We start from the raw sequence: 13487 nt of genomic DNA on the forward strand, positions 1-13487 counted from the left end.
TTCAGAAGTCAAAGAAGCAGTTTATGATCTTAAAGCATTTAGCAAACTTAATATCTGACCTGCATAATTTAGACCAAATGTTTACATTTTAAAGATATTTTTATTTATTTTTAAAAATTATTTATTTATATATTTAATTTTTGAGGCGGAGTCTCACTCTGTCACCCAGTCTGGAGTGCGGTGGCACGATCTCAGCTAACTACAGCTTTCACCTCCTGGGTTTAAGTGATTCCTACCTCAGCCTCCTGAGTAACTGGGACTATGGGTGTGCGCCACCAGGCCTGGCTAAGTTTTGTATTAATTATTAGTAGAAACGAGGATTCACCATGTTGGTCAGGCTGGTCTTGAACTCCTGATCTCATGTGATCTGCCTGCCTTGGCCTCCCAAAGTGCTGGGATTACAGGCATGAGCCACCATACCTGGCTGATATTTTTATTTTATCAATAATCTGTAAAACTGTCTTTATTTTCCAAAGATTACTTAAGTTGCATGAACTAAATGAAAAGCATTACACTTCTAACTTTTCTGACAAATATTTGATTTATGTGCTTATTATGATTAAACAATCAATTAAAGCTCTTTTAGATATAAACATCACACACAACACATATAAATACACAGACAGAAGATAAAGGACTCATTTCCTAAGCCAGGAATTGAACCCTAAACCATGATTGCCGTTGTGAAAACAGAAAGCATGGCTACATGGTTACAAGGTCAGGCTCCCAAGGACATACAAGACAAGAGGAAACTTCATCCAGTATTTTTTTTTTTTTTTTAAGAGACCTGTAGCAAAGTTTGTAACTGACCAGTTTGCTGGGCCATCTTGAAAAGCGGGCTTACAGGGGTCCTAAGACCATGTTCTATCCTACGGTACCCCTCTCCATTATAGAACACAGAAAGACACACAAAGCACACCAAAGTTGCTACAGCTTACAACCAGCCTAACAAAACCTTTTAAATTATTGTTAATTAAAACTTTACAGAGGAAATAAACAGTGATTTTTACATTAATCACTCAGTTTGCACAGAGAGGGAGAGACAGAGAGAGGAAGCATTGCCTGAGGTAGGGTGGGGAAGATGAAGAGCTCAGGGAGGCCAGAGAAAAGACCCACCCATTGCAGTGATGCCGAAAATTTCAGGCAGCTGCTTGTCGGTAGTGAAGGAATTTTTTCCAGCAGTCCCATCAGCATTCAAGTTTCCCTTTTTAAGGAGGAAAATGCCCCCCATGTCCCAGGATCCTGTACATGCCTTATTCTGTCACCCACAGCCATCAGCAAACAGTGCAAGGCAGACTAATCCAAAGAGAATAGCAAATAACATCCTGTGGTGCCAAACCCATTCTTAGCCTAAATGGACTTTATCAAGATGGGCCTCTAACCCCCTAAATCTTAGTAGGCCCTCTAACCCTCTAAGTTGGACCTGTAACCCAAGGTCAGTCAAGCATCCTTGCCTTTTATTAAGAGGGGCCTCTAACCCACTCTGTTTTAGGAGAGACTTTAACTTTACTAAGTTGTGCCTTGTATTAGTCAAGTTTCTCTTAGAGGAACAGAACTAATAGGATATATGTGTATATATATATATCCTATTATGCACATACATACACACACACATATCCTATTATATATCCTATTATGCACATACATACACACACACATATCCTATTATATATCCTATTATGCACATACATACACACACACATATCCTATTATATATATAGGAACTAGGACTAATAGGAGATATGTATACATATATATATATATATATATATCTATCCTGGTTCTCTATCCTGCAGATGTGGATCTTGGAACTTCTTAGCCTCCATAACTGTGTGAGCCAGTTCCTGTAATAGATCTCCTGTTATGTGTGGATACGTATCCTGTTTGTTCTGTTTCTCTGGAGAAACCTGACTAATACCCAATGGTATACAGAGCTGGGAACTGCTCTTCCCTTCTGTGGGAGGAGTTCATGGAGATGTGGGTAGCTACACCAGGAAAAGAACGGGAGCTTTTTGGGTGCCTCTCAGGAAGAGGGGTTGCTGGTTGCTCATTTTTATGGTTATTTCATGATGATATGCTAAACAAGGGGTGGATTATTCATATCTTCCCTTTTTAGACCATATAGGGTAACTTCCTGACGTTGCCATGGCATTTGTAAACTGTCGTGGTGCTGGTGGGAGTGTAGCAGTGAGGACCACCAGAGGTCACTCTTGTCGCCATCTTGGTTTTGGTGGGTTTTAGCTGGCTTCTTTACTGCAATCTGTTTTATCAGCAAGGTCTTTCTGACCTGTATCTTGTGCTGACCTCCTATCTCATCCCGTGATTTAGAATACCTTGATCATCTGGGAAAACAGCCCAGTAGGTTTCAGCCTTATTTTACCCAGCCTCTGTGGAAGATGGAGTTGCTCAGGTTCGAACACCTCTGACATTTATGTCCTGATAAACCCATTGTAAGCGGAAAATATTATAAGTTGAAAATGCATGTAATACACCTAACCAACCAAATATCATCATAGCTTAGCATAGTACCTTAAATGTGCCTAGAACACTTACGTTAGCCTACGGTTGGGCAAAATTATCTAACACAAAGGCCGTTTTATAATAAAATGTTGAATAGCCAGTGTAACTTATTGAATTCTGTACTGAAAGTGATAAACAGAATGGCTGTATGGGTATAGAACCATTGTATACCCATACAACCATTCTGTTTATCACTTTCAGTACAGAATTCAACTTGAAGTGTGGTTTCTCCTGAATTGTGTCTGGCTTTCACACCATCGTAAAGTAAATGGTAAGTTGAACCATCATAATTTGGACACAATCTATATACAGTAGAAGGAATTGAAACAGTACTGAACATTTGATACTAAGAAATTACTCTTAATTTTTTATGTATAGTGGTGATATTGTGGTATGTTTTAAAAAACAGAACCTTATCTTTTAGAAACTCCTACCAAAGTATTTCTGGGTGAAATACTATGATAATGAGATTTGCTTCATATTAATCCAGTTGTGAGGAGTGTGTGGAAGTATAGAAACAACATGAGTGACTTTGTGCTGTTAATTGCAGCAGCTGAGTAATGGGTACATGGAGTTGTTTATGCTATTCATTCTATTTTCATAAATGTATGGAATTTTTCATTATAAAAGTATTTTTAATTGCTCAGCAAAAACTGATGCTCTTTATCATGGATTGAAGCTTAAAAGGCCTGAGGTAGCTTCTGAATCATGAGGACATTGCAACGGTGTTCATTACAGCTTCAGAGATGACCATGCGGGATGAATGCTTGCCCAGATGAGTCTCCTCAGGTTTATCAACCCCAAGCCTGTAGACACTGAACAGAGATGCTGTCTGAACTGAATCACTGTATAAACCTTCATTGTTTCTGCAGACCTTACACAGGAAGTTCAACAAAGAAACTAAACTTTTTTAGGCTGGGTGCAGTAGCTCACACCTGTAATCCCAGCACTTTGGGAGGCTAAGGCAGGTGGATCACCTGAGGTCAGGAGTTTGAGACCATCCTGGCCAACATGGTGAAACCCCGTCTCTACTAAAAATATAAAAAATTAGCCAGGCATGGTAGCTCATGCTTGTAATCTCAGCTACTCAGGAGGCTGAGGCAGGAGAATCACTTGAACCCAGGAAGTGGAGGTTGCAGTGGCCCAAGATTGCACCATTGAACTCTAGCCTAGGCAACAAGAGCAACACTGTCTCAGAAAAAAAAACAAAAAAACTTTTTAGTCTGCATTTGATCTTGCAAAAATAACCTCTCTGAGCTTCAGTTTCTTCATCTATAAAATGGGGATGTGATACCAGTCTCATAGGTTATTGAGAGTTTTAAATGAGATGAAGGATGTAATGTCTTTAGCCCTCGGTGAATTATGAGTGATGGTAAGTGGCCCATATCTGTGGGTGGAGGGAAGGGAAGCAGACTCTGGAAGAGGGAGGAGACTGAAAACAGCAGGAACCATTGTCTTAGCAGTGGGACAGCTGGAGATAGAGCAGAGATGGAGCAGGAGACACACTGAGAAGGAGTCCACGGCAAAGAGGTGAGCATTCTCAGAGGTCTCCTGGGATCTAAGGAACAGGTAGCTGAGAGGCTGCCAGGCTCAGAGCAGCGAGGAGGATATGCCTCTGACAGAGAAAGTCTAGACATCTGAGATTGGGGCCTATCAACCAGATGGGGCTAGGCAGAGCAGCAAAGCTTTGATGGCTAATTGTACATGTCAGCTCAACCAGGCTAAGAGATGCCCTGATAGCTGGTAAGATAATATTTCTGGGTGTGTCAGTGAGGATGTCTCTGGAAGAGATTAGCATTTGAATTAGAAGACTAAGTAAGGAAAATCACCCCCACCAAGTTGGGCCAGCACCATCCACTCAGTTGAGGACCCAGATAGAATAAAATGGTGGAAGAAGGATAAATTCGCTCTCCCTGCCTGAGCTAAAATATCCATCTTCTTCTCACTTCACACGTCAGTGCTTCTGTTTCTTAGGCTTTGGGACTTGCACCATTAATCTCCAGATTCTCGGGCATTAGTACTTAAACTGAATTACACCACCAGCTTCCCTGTTCTTTAGTCTGCAGATGGTGGATCTTGGAGCTTCTCAGCCTCCATAACTGTGTGAGCCAATTCCTATAATAGATCTCCTGTTATATGTGGATATGTATCCTGTTTGTTCTGTTTCTCTGGAAAACCCTGACTAATACCCAAACCGTTGGATGGTATACAGAGCTGGGAACTGCTCTTCCCCTCTGTGGGAGGAGTTCTGGGAGATGTGGGTAGCTACACCAGGACAAGAATGGGTGCTTTTGGGGTACCTCTCAGAAAGAGGGGCAAATACATGGGACCCCTGTGAGGTAGAGCTACAACTGGAGAAATAGTGTTGGGTTTGTGCTGTTGTCAGCCAGTTGTAGCTCATGCTGAATGGCCTGGAAAATACTGATTAGAAGTTAGAGGCCTATCCCTCCCACCTCCTCTTGCACCTAGAACAGAAGCTCTCAATGACCGTGTTCTTTGGGCTTTTTTCAGTTCCCAGAAATGCCTGGCTCATTGGAGCTTCTCTGTGCTTGAATGGTGTGTTTTCAGGTGGATGAGTAGATGGATGAATAATGAACAATGTTATTAATAACTAGGACTGTTTGAATAAGAGTTCACCAAACTTCCTGAGCCAGGAGTCTCCCTATGTAAGGAAAGAAGGGAGAAAAAAAGGAGACATTAATAGAATGTGTCATTCACTCATTCAATAACAATTTGCTGTGTGCCACCAGGAACCAATGCTAGGTATTAGAGGTATAATAATAATCGAAACCAGAGTGATCCTTGCTGTCATGAAGTTGACAGCCTGGTGGCCTACTATGTGTCAGTCTGCAGTCACATAATTGTATAATTATTAGGACTATGGGCAGGCCCCCCACAGAATTCTACCTCTCTCTTTTCCTCATCTCTGCTTCTCTCTGTTCATTTCCTTGCATGTGGCAAACGCACATTGGAAGCTTCTAAGTTTTACATATTAGAGCTACAACAACTGGAGGGAGACCTGGGTACATCTCTTGACACCAATTCCAAAAATGCAGGACAAGCAGCTGATCATCTCAGCTGGGATCTAGAGCCTACTCCTTAGATACCCAACACCTGTGAAGAAAGGGAGGAATAGTGTTATAGTGGAACATTGCAATTCCTGCAGGAACTCCTAGGATGGCAAGGGAAGAGGCATAGTTACCAGTTATTTTTCAGGGAGGTGTGGATACAAGAATAATCCTGGACAGACAAAACAACAAGTGCCCTCTGCAGAGACGGAGAGAAAAGCGTGGTGGGGTAGGCTGCAGTGGCACACTGGGTCAGCTGGGGAAGAAAGGCTGTGAGGCACTGTGCCCTGAGGGTTCTTGAGGACCATGGGCAGGCAGGGCCTTGTGCTTCTAGGCAAGTGTGTTGAGAAGTTCAACAGACAGATCTGGGTTTAAATCCTACCTCACTCTTTATTTGCTAAGAAGTTGCTTCACTTTTGAACTTCACTTTCTCCAACTGGAAAATACAAATGGTTATACTTATCCCCACAGGATTAATGTGAGCATTCAAAGAAAGAATATTCTCAAAGAACCGATCAAGTGACAGGCAAAGAGTGGGGACCCAGTATCGGACAGCTGTTGTTCTGATCTGGGACAAAGCCTTCTCTCCAGAGGTGTTTATGTTCCAAAATGATTACCTCACCTGGTTAATAATTATGCTGGCCCAGATGATTGCATTTATGAGCATTCTATAAAATGGATCAACCTCAATGATGACGTTCTTAATAAAGACCCTGGGTTGGAGAGATCATGTGGTCAGTCAATCTGGGCATTGAGGAAATAAGTTCTTAATTTTTGCCCATATTGAATGTCTTTGAGAGAGACTTTTCAGGACATTAGTTTATGATCCATAGTACATATTATTAATGTTTCTCTCATAACAGCTATGGTTTATTAAGCAGTTGTTATGTTGAAGACACTGGACCAAGTAGACAACTTTGGAAGCCTTGCCTTATCCACAATGATGCCCCTTCTCTGAGAACTGCTCCCCATCCCCCTACCTCCTGCATAGGGGTGGTGGGCTCCCATGGGCCATGATTGTGATATATAAACCATACCCCAGCCGAGGTGGGCTTGCCATGTCCATCCAGTCACCCATCAAAACCAAGTCCATCTTCATCCTAGGAAGTTAGCATTGAGACTGAGCAGCTGCGTGTGACTGGAGCTGAAGCACAAGAACTCAGGGATTGTGGGACAGACATACTGTGTCACATGAAGAGAGGAACAATTATAAAGAGAGCAAAACAAAACCAGTGGACAGGAGAGGTGAGGAGACCACAAGAGGGCGCCCAGAAATATAATTTCAGTATGTCATTGCATTAAACTGGGAAGAGCCTATGAGTCAACTCTTCCTTGGATCTGGAAAGCGTGTTGTTCATTATCTTCCAGCACCTACATATGAGAAATGAGTAGAACCTGCTCATTCATGAATTGCTGTGCTACTTTCTCCAAGGTTTCTCTCCAAGCATAGTACTTACTCCCTAAACAGTGTTTGACAAAAGTGGGTGTGCACACCATCTGAATTGATTCCCTCCTTGCCACCTGCCACTGCAGAGTTCTTATAGTCCCAGCATGTTCCAAACTCTGAGAACAGCTAACGTATGATAGTACATTGCTTTTCATATCAGCCTTATAATTATCTTTTTTTGTTGTTGTTTTGAGACAGAGTTTTGCTGTGTCACCCAGGCTGGAATTCAGTGTTATGATCTCGGCTCACTGCAACCTTCGCCTCCCGGGTTCGAACAATTCTCATGCCTCAGCCTCCCGAGTAGCTGGAGTTACAGGCATGCACCACCACGCCCAGCTAACTTTTTGTATTTTTAGTAGAGACAGGGTTTCACCATTTTGGCCAGGCTGGTCTCAAACTCCTAACCTCAAGTGATCTGCCTACCTTGGCATCCTAAAGTGCTAGTATTACAGGCGTAAGTCACTGCACCCCACCTTTTTTTATTTAAAGGATAAAAACCTATCCCGTTTTATAAAGACACAGAAAACACTTCACTCACATATAACATGTCATACCCTTGCAGTGGAGTAATGTCTAGAGACAACCAAGGATTCCATCCACTGTAGCCCCACGCTATTCATCACATTTCCATCTACCCATTGTCTCTCCCAGTTAATCCTCAACTTATCGACTGTCCGAGAAATGAAAATGCTGACACTTTAGAGCTACAAAAGGTCTGGATTTTGAGCTTCAAAATGTGCAAAATATATCCCATGTTCTGACTCTCTATTGCTGCATAAAACATTACACCAAAATTCAGAAGCTTAAAACAGTCATTTAAATTTGCTCACAATTTTGTGGTTTGGGAATTGGGAAGGACTCAGCTGAGTGATACTTGCCTCAGGTCTTTCATGAGGTGTCAGTCAGATGTTGACTAGAACAGGAATCAACCGAAGGCTCGTGTGGGCTGGGCATCCAAGAGACTTACCCATAGGCTGGCAATGGATGCTCCCTATTGGCTAAGAGCTCAGCTGGAGCTCTTGACGAAAGTACTCACCCATGGCCTCTGGATGTTGCTTGGACTTCTCACAGCTTGGTGGCTGGGTCCTGGAGGAAGCACCTAGAGTGTCAGTGTTTAGAGACCAAAGCAGAAGCTCTAAGGTTTCTTCTGATCTAGCTTCAAAAGTCATACAGTGATATTGCCATCATATGCTGTTGGTTTTAAGTAAGTCACCAAGGCCAGCCCAGACCCAAGGGGAGGGAATTATACCCCACCTCTCTTTAGGAGAGAAGCCAAAGAATTTACTGCTATTTCCAATCCTGCAAGGGCCAAAAACAAATGATTTAGAAGAATTGGTGAACAGTGTAGCTACCCTCTGGAAATGAAATTGAGAAAGAGAGTTAGGGGGAAAGGAAGAGACCTTAGATACTCAGGTTGATAGGAAGCCCTTCTCTCTTCTCACATCAGCCTCATCAAATTTTGGAGTAGGCAGATAAAACGCCAGAATCTCAATATAGTTTAGGGTATCTGAGACTGTGGGAAACCTTATGTTAGTTGTTGAAAACCCAGATGACTCACTAGCATTGAGTAGAAATGCCTAGATACTGTGCCTAGGCCAATGGACTTGAGACAGCCTCAGAGCTCTCCTTGTTCCAGCAATGCACAGTTCCAAATGAAACAGACCTGGTGGTGTTAATGAAGTGGGTGCTGCAGTCATCTGCAAAGACTGTCACCTAGAGACTCGATGAGAATGAGGGTGTCTTGGCAGCCTCCTATGTGGACAAATGTCTGATGAGGACAGGATAGGAACTTAGATGGAACCCTGGGAAAAATTTATGGTGTGTGTTGGGGCGCAGACCAACAAATTTAGCTGGGTTAAATTTGGTTTATGTCCCCTAATGAAATGGGACTCAAAATAGAAATTAAACTCAGTTTTAGAAATATATTTGTGAACTGATTTATCTCTCCACATATAACACAACATTTCATTTTCAGAGTAGACATTACTTAGAATTGATTTTAATCATCTGTAAAATATCAATTATAAAAGAAGATAAACCACCCAACAAATGCATTTATGTCACAAGGAACTGAGGGAATATTATCTTGTTTTGGGTTCAAAAGTCTGATCTTCACAACAATTTCTGAGGCTCTGATAGATCTGAGTTTTAGAATCCCAGAAAGATGGCCTGAATAAGATTCATTCTGAAAAAGCAAGACTGGCAATGTTTTAAGATTTTCTAAATCTTAAATTCTAAATCCAAGTGTCTAGCTTTATTGCCTGGATTAAATATTTCAAGTCAAAATATTCTGACTTTTGGGTACTTTTATTGGGTGTATATCTCCCAAAATAAATGATCCTAGATTATGATGGGTCATCTTCAAAAAGAGGTATTATCATTCTAATAATTTGAAGAACATACAATTATATAAAAGTACAAAGCAAAACTAAGTAATTTATATGAAACAACTTCAATTAATCATGTAACCAAAAAGACCTGTAAAGAATTCAAATAAGCCAAGTGCAGGGGCTCAGGCCTGTAATCACAGCATTTTGGGAGGCCAAGGCGGGCAGATTGCTTGAGCCCAGTACTTCAAGACCAGCTTGGCCAACATGGTGAAACCCTGTCTCTACAGAAAATTCAAAAATTAGCCAGTGTGGTAGTGAGTGCCTGTAGTCCCAGCTACTAGGGCGGCTGAGGAGGGAAGATCACTTGAGCATGGGAGGATCAGTTACAGCAGAGGCTGCAGTAAGCCATGATCACACCACTGTACTGTAGCCTGGGTATCAGAGTGAGACCCTATTTCAAAAAAAAAACAAAAAACAATTCAATAAACTCAAAATGAAAACTTGAAACATAAGAAACAGGTTGCTAGTTTACTTAGAAATATATTTTTCATAGTGTATGTTCATGTCTATTTTTCTAAACATTATACATCTAGCATATAATGGCAAATCTCTATTCATTCAAATTAATATCCATATTGATTTGAGGTGAGAGGATAGTGAGAGTATTTAGCTATAACTGAATAAATATGGTTAATTCGTTTTAAATCATTATAGTTGTGATTTGGGCTTTCATTTAAGCTCTTGCTTTATTTTAAACTTAGGAAAAATTGGAAGTAATTCTCAGTATCCATGACTTAAGTTATAAGCATATAGTAAGCACATTCTAGACTATTTCCTGCATTTTTAACAACTGAATTTATTTGCTTGAGAGAAAGTGGTGACTTCCTCAGTCAAATGCCAAACTGAACTCCAAGCAATGGGTATTAATAGAATAACATCTTGCATCAGCTTTCTCTAGCTCTTTCTTTTTTTTTTGTAACCACTTCCAAATCTAGCTTTTACTTAAGGGAGATTATTAAAAGAAGACTCAATAGACTATGAACACCAATCGCTTCTATATACCTATTTGCAGAAAAGGAGAGATGAGAAGCAATTATTGTGCATTTACCTTGTTCTAGCCAGAAGAACTTTAGCAGGCAGAAAAAGCTGCTAAGTAGGTAGTTTCACAGCTTACAAGTATGCCTCTAAAGTAAAAAATCAAGGCAGTAATTCATCTTAACATGTGTAAGAATAAAAGGAATTAAATAGACCAGTAACTACATGGCTTTTAAAAATTATGTTTATCCTCAGCCTAGGATTCTGGAAATGTATCCTCAATCATATCATGCCTCCATTCTGCTTGGTCTACTCAAACTGGGTTTTAGTAGTGTGGATTCTTGGGCAATTTCAGAGAAAGAATAAAGATTTTTCCTTCTATTAAAAAATCAATCCAGTAAGCTAGCACACAGTACAAGCTCATGAGTCCTTGAATATTGAATACTTCTCTTCTGGTTTATAGAACATCTTTATGTCCTGTTTGTGACATAATGTGGGATTTCTTTGCTCCCATGAAGACGTTGCTTGGCACATACTGGTCTCACTAAGAAAGCTTTGCACTTCACTATCCTTGCAGGACTTTGCTTGGCACTAGTAACTAAATTGTTACTAACAGTGGAAAATAAACCTTTGTAAAATAATCAGAGATCTCTAGATAAGCAAACAAGTTAGTTTATTTAAACTGTATTGAAAAAAATTAAACACAATCAAATCTTCCTGTAAGAAATCCCAATGACATGTTGCATATTAATCCAGTGTTTTTAAATTGTGAATCCCAAAACATGGAACTTCATAATTAAGTGCAGTTCAGCCCTTAAGCATTTGGCACATGCTTTCTTCATGTATGTATATGTGCATGGACCATATGTTTAAGTGCAAACATGCGTCTTTGTACTGGAAACTTCATTTTAAGAAAACTTAGCATAAAAATACTAACTTATAAAACATGATATTAGAGGCAGTTATCCACATTCACAGATCTGCTTTTGGTTTTGAAATGATTTGATGAGTTTAAGGGGATAGTCCTCGAGTATATTTAAATTGTTCTGTTAAAATGTTTTGATTGACATTTACCTTCTCTGTGAGCTGTACCTAGAAAATAGTAGTCTCAGTTATAGTTATAAGTTAGTAGCTTCCCTGTTTATGTCAGCATAATTTGTTTATTTTAGAAATTTTACCAACATACTTAGTGCTATGGTCTGAATGTTTGTGTCCCCCTAAAATTCATGTGTTGAAACCTAATCTCTAAGGTGACAGCATTAAGAAGTGGGGCCTTTGGGAGGTGCCTAAGTCATGAGAACAGACACCTCATGAATGGAATTAGTGCCCTTAGGGGCCATTATAAATGAGGTTCAAGGGAGTTTGCTTGCCCCTTCTACCATGTGAGGACTCAGCAAGAAGGCACCATCTGACATGGTTTGGCTCTGTGTCCCCACCCAAATTTCATCTTGAGTTGTAATCCCCGCGTGTCAAGGGAGGGAAGAGATTGAATCATGGGGACAGTTCCCCCATGCTGTTCCCATGATAATGAGTGAGTTCTCATGACATCTGATGGTTTTATAAGTGTTTGGCATTTCCCCTGCTTGCACTTCTCTCTCCTGTCACCATGTGAAGAAAGTCTTTGCTTCCCCTTTGCCTTCTGCAATGATTGTAAGTTTCCTGAGGCCCCCCAGCCATGTAAAACTGTGAGTCAGCTAAATCTCTTTCCTTTATAAATTACCCAGCCTTGGGCAGTATTTTATAGCAGTGTGAGAATGAACCAATACACCATTTATGAAGAAACAGGCCTTCACCAGACACCAAATCTGCCTGAGACTTGACCTTGGACTTCTCAGCATCCAGAACGATGAGAAACAAATTTCTGTTGTTTATAAACACTTCAGTTTATGGCATTTTGTTCCAGCCACTGAATGGACTAAAACACTTATCCACTAGACTCCAGAAAAGTAATTTAATTTAGTTGGGCAAATCCGCATACTATGATTTTCAGTTTTATCTTCATTCTTTTTTTGGTACAGAAGCAGATGGATTTTTCCTCATAAGTTTCAGTTATGATTTCAAATAGCTGTAGTGTGGAACCATACCTCCCAAAATACTGTGTCTTCTGGGCAAAATCTGTATGGAAGAGGGCCAGCTTTTGGATTCCCATTTCACCTAGAATAAAATCCAAACTCCTTGATAAGACTTGCAGGAGTGAGTCATCTGCCACTTGCCATCCTCTCCTCAAGCCACACCCCTGCCCTCTGCTCTTCAGCTAAGCCCCATGGGCCTCCTTTGGCTTGGGATACACAAAGACACTGAGCACATTCTCTCTTCAAACCCATGAAAATGCTAGTTCCTTTGTCCAAAAACCTCCCTTGCATCTCTTTGTATGCCTGGTTTTCCCTCAATTTTTATGTTTCCCTCACAATCTATCTAAAGTAAATCTCTCCCCAACTACTCTCCATTATAGTCTGATATGGTTTGGCCATGTCCCCACTCAAATCCCCAATTGTAACTCCCATAATTCCCACCTGTTGTGGGAAGGACCCAGTGGGAGCTAACTGCATCATGGGAGCATTTTTTTCCCATACTGTTCTCATGGTAGTGAATAAGTCTCAGGATATCTGATGGTTTTATAAAGGGAAACCCCTTTCACTTGGTTCTCATTTTCTCTTGCCTGCCGCCATGTAAGACATGCCTTTAGCCTTCCTCCCTGATTGTGAGGCCTCCCCAGCCATGTGGAACTGTGAGTCTATTAAACCTCTTTTCTTTATAAATTATCCAGCCTTGGGCATGTCTTTTAATTAGCAACATGAGAACACTCTAATACATAGTACCTGCTTAATTTTCTTCACATCCCAATCATAGGCTATAATTATTGAGATATTTATTGCTTTTTCTCTTTTGTTTGTAGTCTGTCTCCTCCCACTACAATATGAATTCCTTGAGGTCAAAGGCCTTTGTCCCATCTTGTTCAGCACTGTATCTCTTTCCAAGTGCAACAATTTATAGTTTAGAAGTAAAAAAATATTTGCTGAATCAATGGATAAATGGAAAAGGCTCTTACCAGCGATTCTGAAGACCTGTGTTCTAGGCTGATTCTAC

This window comes from Cebus imitator, unplaced genomic scaffold, assembly GCF_001604975.1.
Source record: "Cebus imitator isolate Cc_AM_T3 unplaced genomic scaffold, Cebus_imitator-1.0 Scaffold148, whole genome shotgun sequence".
Taxonomy (NCBI): domain Eukaryota; kingdom Metazoa; phylum Chordata; class Mammalia; order Primates; family Cebidae; genus Cebus; species Cebus imitator.